This window comes from Triticum urartu, chromosome 3A (assembly GCF_056163025.1).
Source record: "Triticum urartu cultivar PI428250 chromosome 3A, HENAU_Tu73, whole genome shotgun sequence".
Lineage (NCBI taxonomy): Eukaryota > Viridiplantae > Streptophyta > Magnoliopsida > Poales > Poaceae > Triticum > Triticum urartu.
In genome coordinates, this window is record NC_141875.1 from 729,921,358 (window position 1) to 729,939,768 (window position 18,411).

The 18,411-nt window shown below is 44.4% G+C and overlaps 1 long non-coding RNA gene and 1 pseudogene across 1 annotated transcript; both read right to left on the minus strand.

Annotated features, from left to right (window-relative positions):
* Positions 1–1,056: 1,056 nt before the first annotated feature.
* LOC147982322 (uncharacterized) lies at positions 1,057–2,578 on the minus strand (annotated as a pseudogene).
* Positions 2,579–4,369: 1,791 nt separating this feature from the next.
* Positions 4,370–5,224, minus strand: LOC147982323 (uncharacterized). The gene is made up of 2 exons (XR_015600032.1): positions 4,951–5,224; positions 4,370–4,815 (listed from the first exon to the last, which is right to left on the minus strand). It is a non-coding gene; the product is annotated as an uncharacterized LOC147982323 (long non-coding RNA).
* Positions 5,225–18,411: the final 13,187 nt, after the last annotated feature.

The window sequence follows — 18,411 nt, forward strand, 5'->3', positions numbered from 1 at the left end:
GACGAGACAAAGGAAGAAAAGCAGCCCCGATCCCAGTACCGCCGAACAGATCGACAAGTAGTGGGAGATTATGGATTCCAGCGGGGGCCGCCGAAAGAGATCGAAACCCTAGGTTTTCCGCCTAGGGGATACGGCCGTTTCTTCTGTTACGTGGGTGATGCAAAGGACGCACGATCAAAACAGAGATCCCACGGCACATACAGACCGGCCCAAACTTCGGCCGGCCTGCCGGCTACAAACATTTACCTTGTTATGGAGGGAAGAGATAACGCTGCGATCTACGCTTCGCTTGGCCGGTCGGCCAATGGGAATCATTAGCCATAAAGTTTGCCTATTGCCCTCTCATACCACTAAAAAAACTCATACCAAAAAGTACAACACTTTCTTCAAAGTCAAAACAGAACTGAACTCCATCACACTGTCGTCCCAGCTGCTGCCGGCGACGCGATGGGGTCTGCTCCACCTCCGCACTGAGAGCATCTCCAGCCACGCCCCCAACAGGCCCTCCCAGGCGATTTTTCGGCGCCGGCGCCCAAATATCGGCCCAGTCGCGCCCCCAGGAGCCCGTTTTTCGCCGGTTTGGGCCGAAATTGGCGCCGGCGGACCCAGGGCGAACCCGGCGCGCTGGAGGGCGCCCAGTGGCGCCGGGCAAGCGGTTTTGGCGCGAAAGCGGATGGGCCTGCCAAGTCAGCGAGACGCTGCTTCGTCGCCCTCATAGCCTCGGTTCCCGCGGGAATCAATGCGAAGGTTGCCGCGCCGGTCAGCCTCCATTGACGCCTCACGGGCGGTGCAGTGAACGCGCGTGAACGCGCTGCGACACGTGTCCAGCCATGCGTCGCCCGGCATGCAACCCGTCACCGCCCCGCGATGGCTATAAAAGGCGACCTCCCCGCCGGTGGACGCCACAGCTCTCACTCCCCCCCCCCTCCCCGGCATAGATAGCAACACTCCCCTCTTCCCGCCAACGAGAAAGATGGCCGAGAGGTACCCAGGCGATGGAGCGGCGGCGAACGGCTCCGGCCGCCGCCACCTGCAAGAGCCGAAGGCGCGCCTGCTCTACGAGGCCGAGTACCCGGCGCCCCCGGACATGTGGGTGCCAGGGACGTGGAGGTTGAGCGCCGGCGGCGTCCCGGTGCCACCGGTGCCCAAAGGGGCGGCGCGGCGGGCCGAGATCGCCCGCATCCGCTCGTCCCTGATGGAGGAGCAGCGGCACAAGCCGCGCTGCGCCGTCGACAGCCACACCCTTTGGACCATGTACTTCCAACGCCGCCGCGAGGAGCAGCTCGCCTCCACCAAGGGCGTCATCCTGCGGGGCCGCCTCAACGCCGACGGGCGGCACAAGTGGTGGGGCGTGCCCGGCCGCACCCTCGAGGCCATCTTCGACCACATTGAGTGCAGCAACGTGACGTGCCTCGAGTACCCACCGCGGCCGTCCTTCTCTCGCCGCCGCGGTGGATGAAGCCGGGGTCGTCCTCGTTGTCGGGCTCCGGCTCGCCGGCCACGCTCCGCCCCGTCAAGCCCGAGCCGGAGGAGATGCCGCTCGGGCGCCGCACCCGCAGCGGCGCCCTCGTCATCAACGAGGGTGCCCGGCCCACCCCGCCCGCTCCGGCTCTGTGGAGGCGCTCCCTCCGCCTGGTCCGGCCGAAGCCCGAACCGGGGCTGCTCCCGGTGAAGCCGGAGCACGTCGAGATGGCAGCCCCCGACGACGAGTCCACCCTCAAGTGGGCGAAGGAGGACTACGTCCGGGAGCAGGTCCGCCGCCAGCGCCGGGCATACGCGGAGCTCCAGGCCCGGCGCCATGGGCACTAGGAGGGCGGCGTCATCGTCCTCGACAATGATGAGGAGGACGGGCCATCCAGCGCGCCACCACGCCTCGGTGACCCTGGCCAGGGCTGCAGCAGGGACGGCGCCGGCCCAAGCCAGCCGCGCGATGATGACGACAATGACGACGGCGGCGACTACACCCGCTTCTACAGCCTTCTCGGCATGTAGACGACGGCTGCGGCGACGGCGGTGGCGGCAAGGCGTAGTTTAGGCATAGTTTGCATGTTTTCATGTTTTCTGTTCAAATTTCAACGAAGTTTCGCCGAGTTCGTGCAAAAGTCTCCGAGTTTGCACATATTTTCGTACACAATATCATCGAACCCGGGACGACCTGTGGGCTGACGACTGGGAGCTAGGTCGCCCCCACGCGTCAATCTAGCGCCGGCTCGCCCCCAGGAGGCTGATGGTTAGGTGGACAGTGGTATCCCCAACCCACTAGGGTTCAAATCCTGGTGCTCGCATTATTCCTGGATTTATTTCAGGATTTCCGGCGATGCGCTTTCAGTGGGAGGAGACGTTCCCGTCGATGACGAGGCGCCTACGGTGACTTCGTAAATCTCAAGATGATGTGCCGGCTCAGTCTTTCGGAGGTGCTCATAGGGGTAGTGGACCAAGCTCCAGGAGGAACTCGCCGTGCCCAACCGCCGGTCCTTCCTCAACACATCCACCGGCGAGTGTGTCCAGGTGGACCCTCGAGCTCCATGTCCACAACCTGCTCAGCCTCACCACTGAGGGCCTCGTCATCCTGATCCATGAACCCAAACACGTCCGCCTACTCAACCGGCTTACCCTCCACCTCCTCATAGACCTCCCACCAGTTGCCATGCTGATGCCTCCAGAAGATGGCCTTCTTGGCATGCTCTGCTCTTTGAATGGCTTAACTGCCAGTGGCTCTGGGATTGCCTCAACAGTGGTGCTCTACTTCAACGAATTCCGCATGTTTGGTATGACCAAGCCTTGCGATGGCCAGTGGATGTCACTATCCTACCATGATGATTGGTGGGAGTTAGCACCCATAATCTTCGTAGAATGCTTCTACTGCGTCAATCAAGGTGCTCTCATGGTGCTGGAGATAAGCCCACCACGGCTGGAGGTGGCTTATAAGCTGCATATCCTGGTTTCCCACGAAAGAGATACCATGCACCTCAGGGACAACTGCTGGTTCACCGCATGCTCTCTGGCCCCCATCGATAATCTTAGGCCGAGCTATGACCTGATCCGGCAGAACTAGGCGCAAGGACACTATTCCTGGTCAATAGCCTAGGTGGAGGTCGAGCATTCTCATGGGCATGCATAATTTACTCTCTGTACCTATCAAGGTTTCCCCTCTGGCTCAATCACCGGTGGCACCATTTACCCGAGCTTCGAAATCAACAAGGGGTACAAGGTCGAGGCTTACCATCTTGTTGATAAAAGCATCACATCTGCCGCCAACTCCATCCTGGATGGCTTGTTAACACAGCCACAGACTCTTGTGGACTGCCTCACCATTAGCTGTTAACGCTGAATATTGTGTTCCATCACCTGGCTTTAGGTTATCTTGTTATTATTTAGTTATGGCTGTTCTTCTTATTTTTGCTGGTTGCCATTGTGTTAGCTGTAAGCATGGTTTTCCTTGAAGCCAAACCCTTCTTTTTATGTTTCATTGTGAAATTAGGTTAGTTAAAAAACAGAACGAAAAACCAGTAGCAACAATGTGATGTGAGACGCTGTCCAAACAAGCCCCTGTCTTGCATTACCGGACGAGTTTCCATCTTGAACTCAAACTCTTTGAAAACACATTACTTATTTTACTTTTTTTTCTTTCAAGAATCATCATTGAGGAGGCACAATCATATAACTACAGTTCGGAAATCTGAATTCTAATTTTATCTCTGCTCTTTTGTGGACCCTTATAAAGTTGTTTTGTGATCTTGAAAGAATTATCAAGTTTTTTGGTAATTATGTAGATCGGTTTAGTTGTAGCTTACTGTTTGTCTTTCTCACTTATCACTGTACTGCTTGTTCTAGCATTATTTTTTCTGAGGGTAGTGTCAAGACGGGTGGTATTGAAAATGGAAGATGCAGTCAGCAATCCTGATTTTGAATCATTTTTTCCAGTTTCTTGTGCAGATAGCAATCAGTTTTAAGAACCATGCTAAAATCATTGTCATCTTTCTGAAAATAGTGAAAATACTAGTTTATGGCTTTATGCTTATGCTTTAATCCTTTCTTTCTAGGTAACGTACGGTTCATATTTAAGAGTTCTTCATGAAAACTTGTACTGCCACTTCTGGTATTAGTTTTGGAGTTTGGGGTTATAATATCCAATAATTTGTGTCTTAGTTTGCCATTTACACCTTGCGAAGAGGAACCAGAGCAAAAGGTAGGGGAACTATTGACACAAAAGAACGTTCTTGGCAGAGTAAACTGAACCATGGAAATGATTCGTATCACGGTCCTCGTATGGATCACACGAGTGGACGAATACTTTGAGTTTAACAAGCCAGGAACTACATGCCTAATTTAGCTCAGGAACCTCGGGATCCTTTTTGACAACTTATCATACGACAAAAAGTTTGCAGAGATAAATTCTACAACCTGAATTACAGTACTTATTTCTTTCAAGCTCACGTGAATAACAGGAGTTCCGCAAGGCGCAGCGGTTAACATAACTGCACTTCAGGACATAACATTATAAGAAATCAAATGGCTGGCTGCAACATACTTATTTCTTTCAAGCTCACGTGACATACGTAGAGGGTCAGCCAGCAAGGAGTGTAGCGGCCGTAAGAAGCAGGATGGCGAGGAGCAGTGACAAACGGCTCGGTGCTGCGGCTGCAGAGCGCGATGGTGGCGACAGTGGTGGCGGCAGCAGTGGCGATGGAGGCGGCAGCGGTGGCGACGGAGGCGGAAACGGCTGATGGTCGATTGGCGTTGGTGTGGTCGGCAGCCCGTGCTCCGGACGGTCAAGATGAGGAGATGGCGGAGACGGACTCCGGGCAGCCTCAGCTGCAGCGCAGATTAATTAGTTGTAGTTCGCACAAGAAAATATGGTCGGCGTAGAATAAAATAGATGCAGCATGCATATATACCGAAATCGAATAGCTTGGCCGGGCGGTACTTACGCAGTGGAGTATTACTTACCTACACAAGGCGCACCATACACGATTGGGACACATGTGCGCGGCTCCGTGACTAGTCCTGGAAGCTGCTGGGTCTGGGTCTGGGTGGTGATCAGCCCAAGCAGTAGCAGGAGGAGAAGAACAGAGAGGCGCCTCTGCTGCTGCATCGCTAGCTGTTGAGGTTTTGGAGGTAGAAGTAGCTAGAACCTCTTCTCAGGCAAGACTATATATATATGCATGTCGTTGTTGCGGAAGTGACTGAAGGATGGAGATTGATCGAACTAAGATCGAGTTGATCGATTCGTGTGTGGTGTGTGGTGTGTGATGCGTCCAGCATGCGTGTACCATGGAGTCAAACAAGCGATGTCATACATAACCCGTAGTACCGCCGCACCAGCTATACACGCTGGTTGTTGAGCTACCCTCCTTTGCTGCTGCGAACATTATTTGATGCCGATTTTGTGGGACATCTTTTCCTATCAGTTACAACAGAATCTGTGGGACACTAGGTAGTACAGCCTATATCATTTCACGTGGTAGTACTTGTTTTTATACTGTCTGCAAGCCAGGAGGAAGTTAGAGAGAACGGACGGACGTGCAATCATCTTTTGGGTGGCCGCTGTTCGTCGAATCGTCGTGGCAACGTGGGAGGGAAGGCAACGGGAGCAGGGCAAGGGAGAAAATAAATAAACGGACGGACTGCATTTTTGTCCTAATTTGATGTTCTAGATGTTATATATTTCTATATACTACAAAAAATGCAGGACATTGATTATTTTGAAGCGGAGTTAGTACTAAGAGCATCTACAACCACGGGTAGTACCTTATTTGAGTTATCAAACGCCCGCGTACGAGTCCCGGTGTGTCCACGGACAGTGACCAGACGAACCCCATATTGCAACTCTAACAATCATAGTATGCATTTTTATATTAGCATTTTCGTACAAAACCATGTAAAAGGCTCCTTGTCGGACTCCAACTCGACGCAGAACCCATCGATTTCCGCCCTGCAACAGTGGAGGGTAAGGCGGTTGCCCTCCACCTGGGCCTCGGACTTGAAGGAGTCGAGGATGGCCTGCTGCTCCGTCGCCTCCTCCGCCTGGGCCAGCTCGAACTCCGCCATGGAGTTGCCCATGTCGGAGCCCCCAGGCGCTAGATTTGCCGCCATCACCTCCTCCGGCTCCTCCTTCTCTGTGCCCTCCTCCTCCGGTTCTGCCTTCTTCGCGTCCATGGCAGCATCCTCCTACTCCTTCGACGGCTGCGGTGAATCCGGAAGCAGGCCAGCAGCGATCCAAGCATCGCGCCTGGCCCGGATCTCCTCCGATAGCTGCAGCCGCCGCTTCGGTGTCAACATAGCATAGGTGGTGATTCTTTGCCAGGCCACGGCTAGCAGCCGACAATGAGCAGAAGGATGATGGAGACATGGAGGGGACGGAGAGGGAAGAAATGGGGACGGACGGGCTGATGGTGTCCTGGACGAAGGGGTGCCAACCTATACGGCCCATAGTCCATCCGCCAGGCTTATGGCCTTACGATCACTAAAAGGATGGACTATTGAAGCTACAGACCCGGTGTGGTCTAGATGGATACCTCTGAAGACTTGGCGTGTATCTCTAGCTGACATATTGACATCCGACCATATGTGTAAACCTAGGTACTCTCGTGCATATATAAGCCGAGGGGTTTAGTCTTTAGAGGCATGATTACCAGCCTTAGGGTTTAGAACACAATCATCCGATCTCGAGGTAGATTATCTTGTACTCTATACTCCCTCACATTAATACAATGAAAGCGGGACATAGGGTTTATCTCTTCAAGAGGGCCTGAATCTGGATAAACATTGTCTCCCTTTTTTCCAGCTACCATTGTTCCTAAACCTACAGCTCAAGATAGCCTACCCGAGATCCGCCGGTTGTAGCACCGACATTGGTGGCCCATACAGGTCATGCTATGTGGTCAAAAAGGATGAATGGCTCGTCTCCAGATCAATAGTGACATTAGCTGCGGCAAAATCTTCATCCCAGGCAAACTGTTCCCGTTCGGTAGCATGGTCCTTCACGCCGATCCCGCCGGACACCTCGGCCGGGTCGAGTACTTCGCTCCAAATCTGCTCATCAGATTTGGAAGATTTAAATACACTACCGATTCTCACGCGATCTTGCCCTTTCTGGCTGAACGCCAGATCGGTTGGGGCATTCCACCGACACCGCGGCTTTAACCATGGACTCGACCTCGAATCCGTACCAAGGATCAGGTCACGCTCCGGAACTAGCATCGAGTTCAGATCGAAACACATCAGTATCAGACCAGACCCATGCCCTGGCTAATCCTCGCTCTGAAGTCGTGTCACCCTCTTCCTTGAGCATAGTGCAAGTTAGCCCCGCCTACTGCCAAGAGATGGGCCCAATATACCTCTCGCTTTCGAGCGAGATGCTAGACCAAATCCAGAATATCGGGATTCCGGGGTCAGTCCTCAGTTTATGATCAGATCAGATGTAAATCCGATCATAGGGAAATTTATGTCCCGCCTACCACACACTTAGTGACTATAGTCGAACATTTAACCAACGTACTGGACTATGCCTCCAAGGAGGCAACTGACATCGATGAAGATGTTAATCATTCGTCCGGCGCTGCTCCATCCAACACAGGCAACTGGATGGGAACCTCTACCTACGAAGTCTACATGGTGGATACCCCCAAGGATGACAAGGAGGAGAAGAAAAAGGATCCCCCAAACACCGACAGAAGCACTCTATATGCACCGGTAAAGGGGACGCAAGCTACAACGACAACGATAATGTCACCTTTGGTAATAACACCACCCCGGGCGGCGCCGAGGGCCAAGGCAAATGCGATAATGCCACACCCGGTCAAATCGACGGCACCGCATGGACGGAGGGCCACGACAATCCAGAGGACAGTAACCACATGCCAGAATTGGAAGATGATGTAAGCCTTGGATCCGAGGGGTTCGAAGTTCCCAAGAACCTCCTTGAGTTGGAAATATTTCTACGGTGTCTCGCTAGCATCGCCCGAAGTATTAAAGGGCGCGAGACACTTATCCAACTAGGGCACACTCAATGATAAGTGGGTGGAGGTCCTTGCAGCCGAACAAGACCTCGAGCAAAGACGCATAGATCCAATCAAATTCTACACGCGATGTCGTCTGCTTCCATCATTAGATGATGAAGTTGACGGCAATCTACCCTATAAGCATGACCGCCCCGACAGCCCGACTGCCCTCCCAAAGGGCGGGATATACCAAAGGATGGGCTTCGAGACCCCACCTGCAATACCTCGCCATGAAGGCAAAGATCCGATCCCATCTTCTCTATTGTATGATCTGCGGGGAAAACTAACCGCACAACCTGCTCCATCATGATCCATATATTGATCCAGAGACCGCATGCCTGCTGGACAGACCGGGTATCAAGCATGGATTGAAAAGCACGACGGGGCTCGGGACAACACATGTGTTTGGACAGCAACAGATGTCCGGGAAACGATAGCTCGGGCCAGAGGAGCTGCGCACCCATGTGCTTTACAGATGAGGTCATGCATCATCATTTCCCAGAATGATTTACACCCGTCAACATCAAACAATACGATGGAACCACTGACCTGGTGGTGTAGATGCAGGATTCCATCGCCACATCCATATGGCTCGAGGATATGATCTCCAAGCCATTAAATATCTACCGTTGAAGCTTAAAGAACTAGCGAGGCACTGGCTCAATAGCTTGCCCGAGAACTTTATCGGCAGCTGGGAGGAGCTTGATCATGCCTTCTGAGTTAACTTCCAGGGCAGCTATTTTCGGCCACCCGATGCCGATGACCTGGGTCACATCATCCAGCAACCCAGCGAAGCTACTCAAAAGTTTTGGAATCAATTTTTGACCAGGAAGAATCAAATCGTTGATTGTTATGACGCAGAAGTGATTGCCGCTTTATGGCGCAACATTCGTGATGAATGGCTGGCGCGATAACTCGGACAAGACAAGCCAGAGACAATGGTGGTTGGGGAGGATAGCTGGATGGCTCGCAGTACTAGCCACGGCAGCGACCACGGTACCTAGGAAGTATGCTATGGAAGCGGGAATCCTCGATGTAATAAAAACAATAAGCATCGCCATAAAGGCAATGACACTGACACCGATGAGGCGATTGTAAATGCGGGTTTAGCAATCAACGAAGAAGCCAGAAGAAGAAGCCCTACGTTGGACAAGATCCTCAACAAGCCTTGCCAAATCCACGACAATTCGGACAAACCTGCTAATCACTCAAACCGGAATTGATAGGTCATAAAGCAGGGCGGCAGATTGCAGTCGACAACCCGAGAAGGAGTCAGCCTCGTAGTGAGAACGAGTATGAAACCCCTAGGCCAAGCAATGGAGGCCAAAAGAAATTTCCTCCTAGTGAAGGACGTGAACTTGATTTATGTCACCCACATCCCTAAAAGGGAGAGAAAGCGTATGCTACACGACGTTTTTACGCACTAGATCACGTAGCGTCGAAGTACAATCCATGGTGGGCTTTCCCGATCACTTTCGACGGGATAGACCATACGACCAGCATCCGTCATGGAGGAACTGTGGCATTGGTACTCGATCCCATAGTGGATAATTTCCAACCGATCACAGATTGGCAGACGAATCCTGCTACGGGTCGCCCTGCCGCCGGCGGAGATTATGGAGATCGACCTCCCTGGGACGACACATTGCGGAAGTGTGCGGCGGCTAGGTCTAGGAACTTGCGGCTGATACCATATTAGAAGTAGTAGAGAGGGATTTGGTGGAGAGAGGGATTTAGTAGAATTGATGATGGACGTTATATTGAGCCTATCAGATGGTTTATATAGAGTACAAGACATAGAGGGCAAGAAGTCTCTCCTAGAGATATGGCAAGAGACGACTACAAATCATAGTCTACCATATACAAATATATGCCTATATAATCTAACAAGGAACTCTTACTGTAGCCCACGTAGTGCTAACCACTAGAGGTCTCAGGCGCCGGTGTCCATAAAGGCGGCGCCATATATTAAAAATAATACAATAGTAGCACCAGATCAAGAAAACAAATGTCAAACATTGTTTTTGAAAACATGAATATTTTCAAGAACACGAATATTTTGCAAACCTGTGACCGAGCAATTAAACTCGAATATTTTTACAAAATCTTGAACATTAAAGAACAAAATTTGTTGTCATAGGGTGGAAACCCTTTAGTATATATAGGATTGGGGGGAAGACGGGGCTGCCTCCAAGGGGGAAAGAGCCCCCTTGGCGCCGGCTAAGGGAGGGGGAGTAGGACTCCCCCTCCATGTAGGATTCCCCCCCCCCCTTAGGAAAGGGGGGGGGGGTGCCTCCCTTGCTGGGCACTTGTGGCCTTCTCCAGCTCTTGGCCTTATTTAGCCAGTTGATATTAAATTAAAAATATTTTTATTCTAAATGCTCCTTTCGATGGTGAAAGGATAAAAAATTTGGCGAAATGCACCTTGCTTTAGATATACTAGCACATATGCCCGTGCGTTGCAACGGGAGATAAAATAGTATGCTTTTAAAGTCAGCAGAGTTTTGTTACCTCATCATATGCCAGAGAAAGCCCATGAATTATGCAACCTACACTTTCTTTCAATCATTTTAATCCAGGGGATTTCATGGTATGAAGTTTCTGAATATTGCGGGAAACATGAATAATTTTTAAAATAGTGAGCATTTTTTTGAAAATTATTTACACTTTCAAAAACATGCGAACAAAATATGAAAGGGAACATATTTTAAAATTTTCAAATTATTTTTAAAAAACAATTATTTTTATAAAAACATGAACATAATTTTAAATTTTTGAACATTTTTTTAAAATGGGAGCATGTGTTCAAAATTCATAAGTTTTTTTGGAAAATGTGTGTATTTTGAACACGAACATTATTTTAAAATTTGAAAAATTGACTAAAACATGATGTATTTTTATATTTGGAGCATTTTTTGAAATGCCATTTTCTTTCTAGAAATCTCGAACAATTTCTAGAAACAATAGAAAATTAAAAAATGGGCAAGTTTTTGCACGTTCCGAATATTTTTTAAAATAGCAACAAAATTTTGGAATTCTGAACATTTCCCAAAATTTGTTTATTTCTAATCATTAACGGTTTTTGAGAATTTTTAATTTACAAAATAAATTCTAAAATAAAAATAGAAGTAAGACACAGAATAAAAGAAAAATGAGGCAGCCCATTATTGGTTGTCCTGTGTGAAACTCCCACTATTTGTCGCCCTGTGTAGGAAATAGAATTTTGCTAGCTGCGTGGGCAGACAAATATGTGGGCTGGCTTCGCTGGGCCACAACGCGCGGCCCATGTACAGAAAATAATTTTTCTTGCAGACAAGCGCATAAGAATTTAGTACCACCTCGGATAGGAAAAAATTATTTTCGATGGTAAACAGATGAAAATTTTGACGAAACACACTTTGCTTTATTAATAGGTATAGATAGCACATATGTCCATGCGTTGCAACGAAAGAAAAAATAGTATGCATTTAAAGTTAGTGAGAATTATATGCGCAAGCAAAACCCTATGTGCATGTGAAAAAAAGGAAGATTTAGCTTCTCGGTTTCGCCAAGTATGTAGTAATCAATCCGCTATTTTTCCATTCACTGATCGAGGGCATTTAAGAGTTTTGTTACGTCATCGTACGCCAGAGAAGGCCCATGAACTATTCAATCTACTTTTCCTCTCAATTGAGGAGATTTTAAGGAATGAAGTTTCTGAATTAGGAAACATGAACCATTTTTTAAATCCTGAACAGTTTTTTAAAAATTATTTACACTTTCAGAAAAACCCGAACAAAATTGGAAATAGGAACATCTTTTAAAATTCACAAAACATTTTTTGAAAACACCAACTTCTTTTACCAAAACATGAACATTATTTGAATTTGCGAGCATGTTTTTAGAACGGGAACATGTGTTGAAAAGGCATAACATTGTTCGAAAACATGTATATTTTAACATTATTTTGAATTGTGAAAATTTCACTGCAACACGAATATTTTTCAAATTTGGAGAATTTTTTAATATGGCATTTTCTTTTTAGAAATATCAAACAATTTTGAAAAAACTATGGGAAACTTTTTCAAGTTTTGAATATTTTTCTAAATAGCAACAGAATTTTGGAATTCTGAAAAATTTCTATAATTTGATTTGTTTTTGAAATTCAGAATGTTTTTTAAAAAATTTGAATGTATGAAATAAATTGTATAAGAAAAATAAACTTGAAACGGAAAAAGAGATAGGGTTGGGAGAATAAAAATAGAATTAAAACACGGAAACAAATTAAAATGGGCCAGCCCGTTATCACTTGTACTTTGCGAATATCCAGCTATTTCTCGCACCATGAAGAAAATAGAATTTTGCCCGCTGCGTGGGCAAAAAAAGTGTGCTGTCTTTGCTGGGCTACAACGCGCGGTCCACGTACGATATTCTAGAAAAGCCTTTTTTTCTAGCAAACTAACACATAAGAATTAGTAACACCTCGGATAGAAAAAAATTATTTTCGACCGTGAACGCATGAAAAAATTGGCGAAACACACCTTGCTTTATAAGTAGTGGTATAGATATAGATAGATAGCACATAAGCCCGTGCGTTGCAACAAAAGAAAAAATAGTATGCATTTAAATTTGAATTTGCAAACATCTTTTTATAACGGGAAGATGTGTTGAGAAGTCATAACATTTTTTGAAAGTGTGTATCTTTTAACATTATTTTGAATTGTGAAAATTTCACCAAAACACGAATATTTTTAAAATTTGGAGAATTTTTTAATATGCCATTTTCTTTTTATAAATATCGAACAATTTTGAAAAAAATAAAGGTTTTGAAAAATGGGAAACTTTTTCAAGTTTTGAATTCAAAATAGCAACAAAATTTTGGAATTCTAAACATTTTTCTATAATTTGATTTGTTTTTGAAATTCTGGATGTTTTTTTAATTCTGAATTTATGAAAGAAATTGTATAAGAAAATTTAACTTGGAAGGGAAACAGAGATAGGGTTGATGGCAGCTGTGGGCGACGCAATCCAATCTATGCTCGGTGAATCAAAAAAGAAAATAATGGCCAAACCACCGGCGAAGAGAAAACCGATCAAGAGATCGAAAAAATTGATCAGGGCAACTGATCACAGATTGGCGGACGAATCCTGCTACGGGTCGCCCTGCCGCCGGTGGAGATTATGGAGATCGACCTTACCGGGACGACTCGTTGCGGAAGCGTGGGGTGGCTAGGTCTAGGAACTTTCCTAGAAGTAGCGGAGAGGGATTTGGTGGAACTGATGATGGATGTTATATTGAGCCTATCGGACAGTTTATATAGAGTACAAGACTTAGAGGGCAAGAAGTCTTTCCTAGAGATAAGGCAAGAGATGACTAGAAATCATAATCTACCATATACAAACATATGCCTATATAATCTAACAAGGAACTCTTACTGTAGTCCACGTAGTGCTAACTACTAGAGGTCTTAGGCGTTGGTGTCCATAAAGGCGGCGCCATATATTAAAAAGAATCCAATAGTAGCACCAGATCCAGAAAACAAACGTCAAACATTGTTTTTAAAAATGTAAATATTTTTAAGAACACGAATATTTTGCAAACCTGTGACCGATCAATTAAACTCGAATATTTTTACAAAATCTTGAACATTAAAGAACCAATTTGGATGTCATATGGTGGAAACCCTTTAGTATATACTAGCACATATGCCCGTGCGTTGCAACGGGAGAGATATTACTTTGCGAGAAGCAATAGGAGAGATAATTGATGTGTTCACCAAAAACGATCTCCATAGCAATGCGATAGAGAGAGGAGTTGGGGTCTTATTGCGGGTCATGTTTGTTCCTCGAGATCTTGATAGTTGTGGAGTTAGTCGGCCTGGCGACAACCATCCAACCCGTGACTTTTTTTCCTCTGGGTTTGCCTCTTTCTCGGGATTGTGTCTGCCTTTTCATTTGGTAGCTACGGCTGACCTTCGGGACATGGTTGCTTCGACCACTCTCTCTCTTACGATTGCGTAACCAGATGGATTACTAATTCTAGCGCATAAATCCCATTTCATTAGCATATTTAACGCACAACCAGACATCAATGTCTCCTATTTATTAGGGTTTATTCTCTTTGATCATTTTAGCGCTCAAGTGCCCACAATTTCTTTACCTGACCAAACCAACATATTCTATTTTATAGGCCCAAGAAAAAAATTGCTCCCTCGGATGACAATAGGGGAGTGCGGCTGAGGCCCAATACTTCATCTGCGATGGAGCAATTTTTTTCTTGGGCCAATTAAGTGGGAGCTACTATATGACGCTTGTTGCATAAAATAGCGTGTAGGATGCACATCAGTTCGTGTATGGGCCAGCACACTGGTAGGCTCTAAGATGACATGTGTTTGTAAGGCGCGAAAAAATCCAGAATATCATGAGTTGAAGGATCGAAATCAAGCTTGAAGACCCGACTATATGCTGCTAGCCACTCGAAGAAACGAGTCCTACCAACCAATGGCCATCTTAAACCATTAAAATCATACTCCGATGTTAGACATAAATTGTTGAATATTCTTCGAAACATGAATATTTTCTTAATGTACTTCCATAAACACGGACATTATTCTGAATTTGCAAACATTCCACTAAAACAAGAATATTTTTCGTATTTGGAACATTTTTAAAATGCATTTTTTTGGAAAATCTCAATAAAACTTCAGAAAACACAAAGAAAAATGGACATTTTTTTAAATCTGAGCCAATTTTGGAATGAGTACAAATATTTAATATTCTGAATATTTTTCAAAACGGAATATATTTAAAATTCTGAACATTTTTTCAAATTTCGATATTTTCTGATATTATGAACTTTTTTTAAAAAAGCCTAATTTACTAAAAAAAGGGAGAAAGGAATTTAACTTGAAAAAATATCTCAGAAGAAACAAGAAAGAAAAATAGAAAGAAATGGGTAAAGAAAAGTAGAATGTAACACAGAACAAAAAACACTGTTCATCCCAGCTTGGGTGCCCTGTGCAAATTTGCAACTATTTTAGAATGACAACAAACATTTATTGTTCTGAATATTTTTCGAAATGGAATATATTTTAAAATTCTGAATATTATTAGAAAATTCGAATTTTAAGGATCTTATGAAATTTTTGAAAATATGAATTTACGAACAAAATGGTTCAGCCCAGCTTGGGCGCCCTGTGCGAATTTACAACCATTTGACGCTCGCGGCTCTAAATACGGTTTTCCCAGTTGTGTGGGCACGAAGATAACTGGGTTGGATTTGCTGAGCCACACTGGGGCGGCCCATGTATGAAATTCTGGCGTCTTTCCTGTTCTAATAGATGGACGGACAAAATTTTAGTAAATATTATTTCAGAAAATGTTTTGTTAGACGTAAATATTATTTTAGATTTATGAAATTCACTAAAACAAGAATATTTTATTACATGGTGTATTTTATAATATTTGTTTTTAAAATAATAATTTCGAATATATTTAGAAAACGTAAACATTTTACAAACGAAATTTTTATAAGTTTCGAACATTTTTAGAATGTAGAGAAATTTTTTGAAACAGAGTTTTTATAAGTTTCGAACATTTCTCATAACAGGAATAATATTTATAAATTCTGGCCATTTTTTATATTTGAAAAAAAAATTGAAATTCTAAATATTTTTGTAAAATTTTTACTGACAGAAATAATAGAAATAAATAAGGGAAAATGAAAAAGGAAATTTAAAAGAGAAAGGTAAAAGAACTAAAAAGGAAAAATAGAAAAAGAATAACGAAAAATGAGAAACGGGTCAGCCCAGTCTTAGGCGTCTCGTGGGAAGCTTCGGCTATTTATCGCTCCATGCGACTAATAAGGTCTCCCAACTGCATGGGCAATAATAAGTGGGCTGGCTTCGTCGGGCCGGAGTGCGCGCAGCCCAATTATGGAATTCTGATCAAACCTTTTTTCTTTGTAGCGGATAGACACACAAAAATTTAGTACCACCTCGAATAGACAAAAAAAATCTTCTTGACAGTGAACGGATGAAAAAAATCAGAGAAACGCACCTTGCTTTATTAATAGGTACTAGTACAAATGCCCGTGCGTTGCACCGGGTGAAAAAAAGGCACATGTGCCATTGTGCACCATTTTTTATATCCAATTCCAAAGTAAGGTTAAACATGGAAAATTCTTTATTTTTGATAAAACTTGACATTTTCACAAAATTTGGGACACTTTTTAAGAATAGTTAACATTTTTATGAAAATTGGAACATTTCTCTAAAAAAGAATATATATTTACGGAAAAAGTACGTTTTTGAACAGATGTTTTTTACGAAAAGAATGTTTTTTTGTTGTACGCTTCCTAATGGACTTTGTTTTAGTAAAAATGGAACTTTTTTAGGTTTTTAAAAAATGTGAACATAATTGTTTGAAAAAAGTGGTGTGAACATATGTAAAACAGTGATCATTTAAAAGCTATTTTTATCGTGTTAAGTATTTTTACAGATATTTTTTTAGAGCATTTTTGTTAGGGATTTTTTACAGCTGGTTGTTTGGTTCGAAAGAGTTTATTCTTTCTTTAACTACTTGGGTTTGCCCAAACAAATCACTTGACGTTAACTTTTATTAAAAATAAGGACCGATTGCTTCATCCAAGACCATGGATGTGAATGAAAACATCAAAAGGCGACAATACTACTTTTTGCCGAATAATACACCACCGCAATCATGGGAGTCCAGTTTTTCATTGAATCTGAAGACATTATTGAATAAGTAAATGTACCCGTGCGTTGCAACGGGAGATAAATATCCCAGTTTTACAATCAAGTTTGGTGGCTCAACATCCAAGCTTAGATCAATACTTAGCATGAATTTATCCAATCCATATATCTAGTTTCCATCATTTCTGTGGCAAAAAAAAGTGATGCTTCCCGTATTGAGATTGTGCAAAGGGGCCAACATGGAGTTCAAATACACAAAAAACAATCAAATAGTGAGAAATACACATACTACACGAGACTTTTTTCCCTTCAAAATACACAGATCAGGTTTTGCATATTAAGCTGCACAGGTACTGAATGTTTTAACAACCGATGTTGAATAAAATAGTACCTAGGCACCGAATTAAAATAGGGCTGGTAGCAAAACATCCACATAACAGACCAAGATAGTTCATGGAAGGCAATGCATTGGGTATCACTAGTAGAAAACAGGGTTTTGGTCCAGGCCGGGTCAGCCCATTAGTCCCGGTTCAGTCCAGAACCGGGACCAATGGGGGCATTGGTCCCGGTTCGTGAGCCCAGGGGGCCGGCCGGGCCACGTGGGCCATTGGTCCCGGTTCATCTGGACCTTTTGGTCCCGGTTGGTGGGATGAACCGGGACCAATGGGCCTCGCTCCTGGCCCACAACCATTGGTCCCGGTTCATGCCTCAAACCGGGACTAAAGATTAGACCTTTAGTCCCGGTTTGAGGCACGAACCGGGACTAATGAAAATGGGACCTTTAGTCCCGGTTCGTGCCACGAACCGGTACTAAAGGTCCCATTTTCAAACTCTACCCCCCTCTCCCGTGGATCGCCTTTTCAGTTTTTTTAAAAAAAAGAAAATGATGGAAATGTCAAAAAAGTAAAGAAAATAAGTTTCCCATGTGATATGTGGTCTAGTTGTTGGGAAAATTTGCAAATGTGAAATTTTACTTTATTTGCAAAATCTCTCTGAAATTTGTAAAAATGGGCATAACTTTTGCATACTAACTCGGATGAAAAGGTTTTTTATATGAAAAATCATCTACTCGAAAAGTTACATCCGAATTTAATCGGGGGAACCCCGTTAAACATTTTCAAAATCCTCAAAAACCTAATAGAAAAAAAGTTACGGGGCTTTTAAGATCTAGAGTGAAAAAAATAAAAAAAATTCAAACAGTGGGCAAACTGTGGTCAAACAATGGTCAAACTAATTATTCTAGAATATTAGTGTTACTAAATAATTATTTCTGTTATTTCAATTTTGGTCAAATCTGGTCAAACTATGGTCAAACAATGGTCAAACTAATTATTCAAGAAATATTAGTGTTACTAAATAATTATTGTTTTTTAAAACAATAGTTTCAAAATAAAACTATGAAATGTGTCACTTCATGCTCAAGCAAAATTCCTGAAGGTTAATAGGATTGACATCTTAGTATTGTCAGGAAAACAAGAAGTGTATTATTGACCTTCTGAAATTGTAGTACATACATGTTGAATGTCAAAATGTTGTGTACAAACTATAATTTGCTTGCTCCTGAGAAGATAAAACCGACATAAATCTGATTACCATCCTTCAAAAATTAAAAAAATGGCCTTTAGAGAGAGAGAGAGAGGGAGGGAGGGAGGGAGAACACCCCCCTCCTAATTAAAAAAAGACACCCCCTCCCCAGGTTCATGTCCTTTATTTCA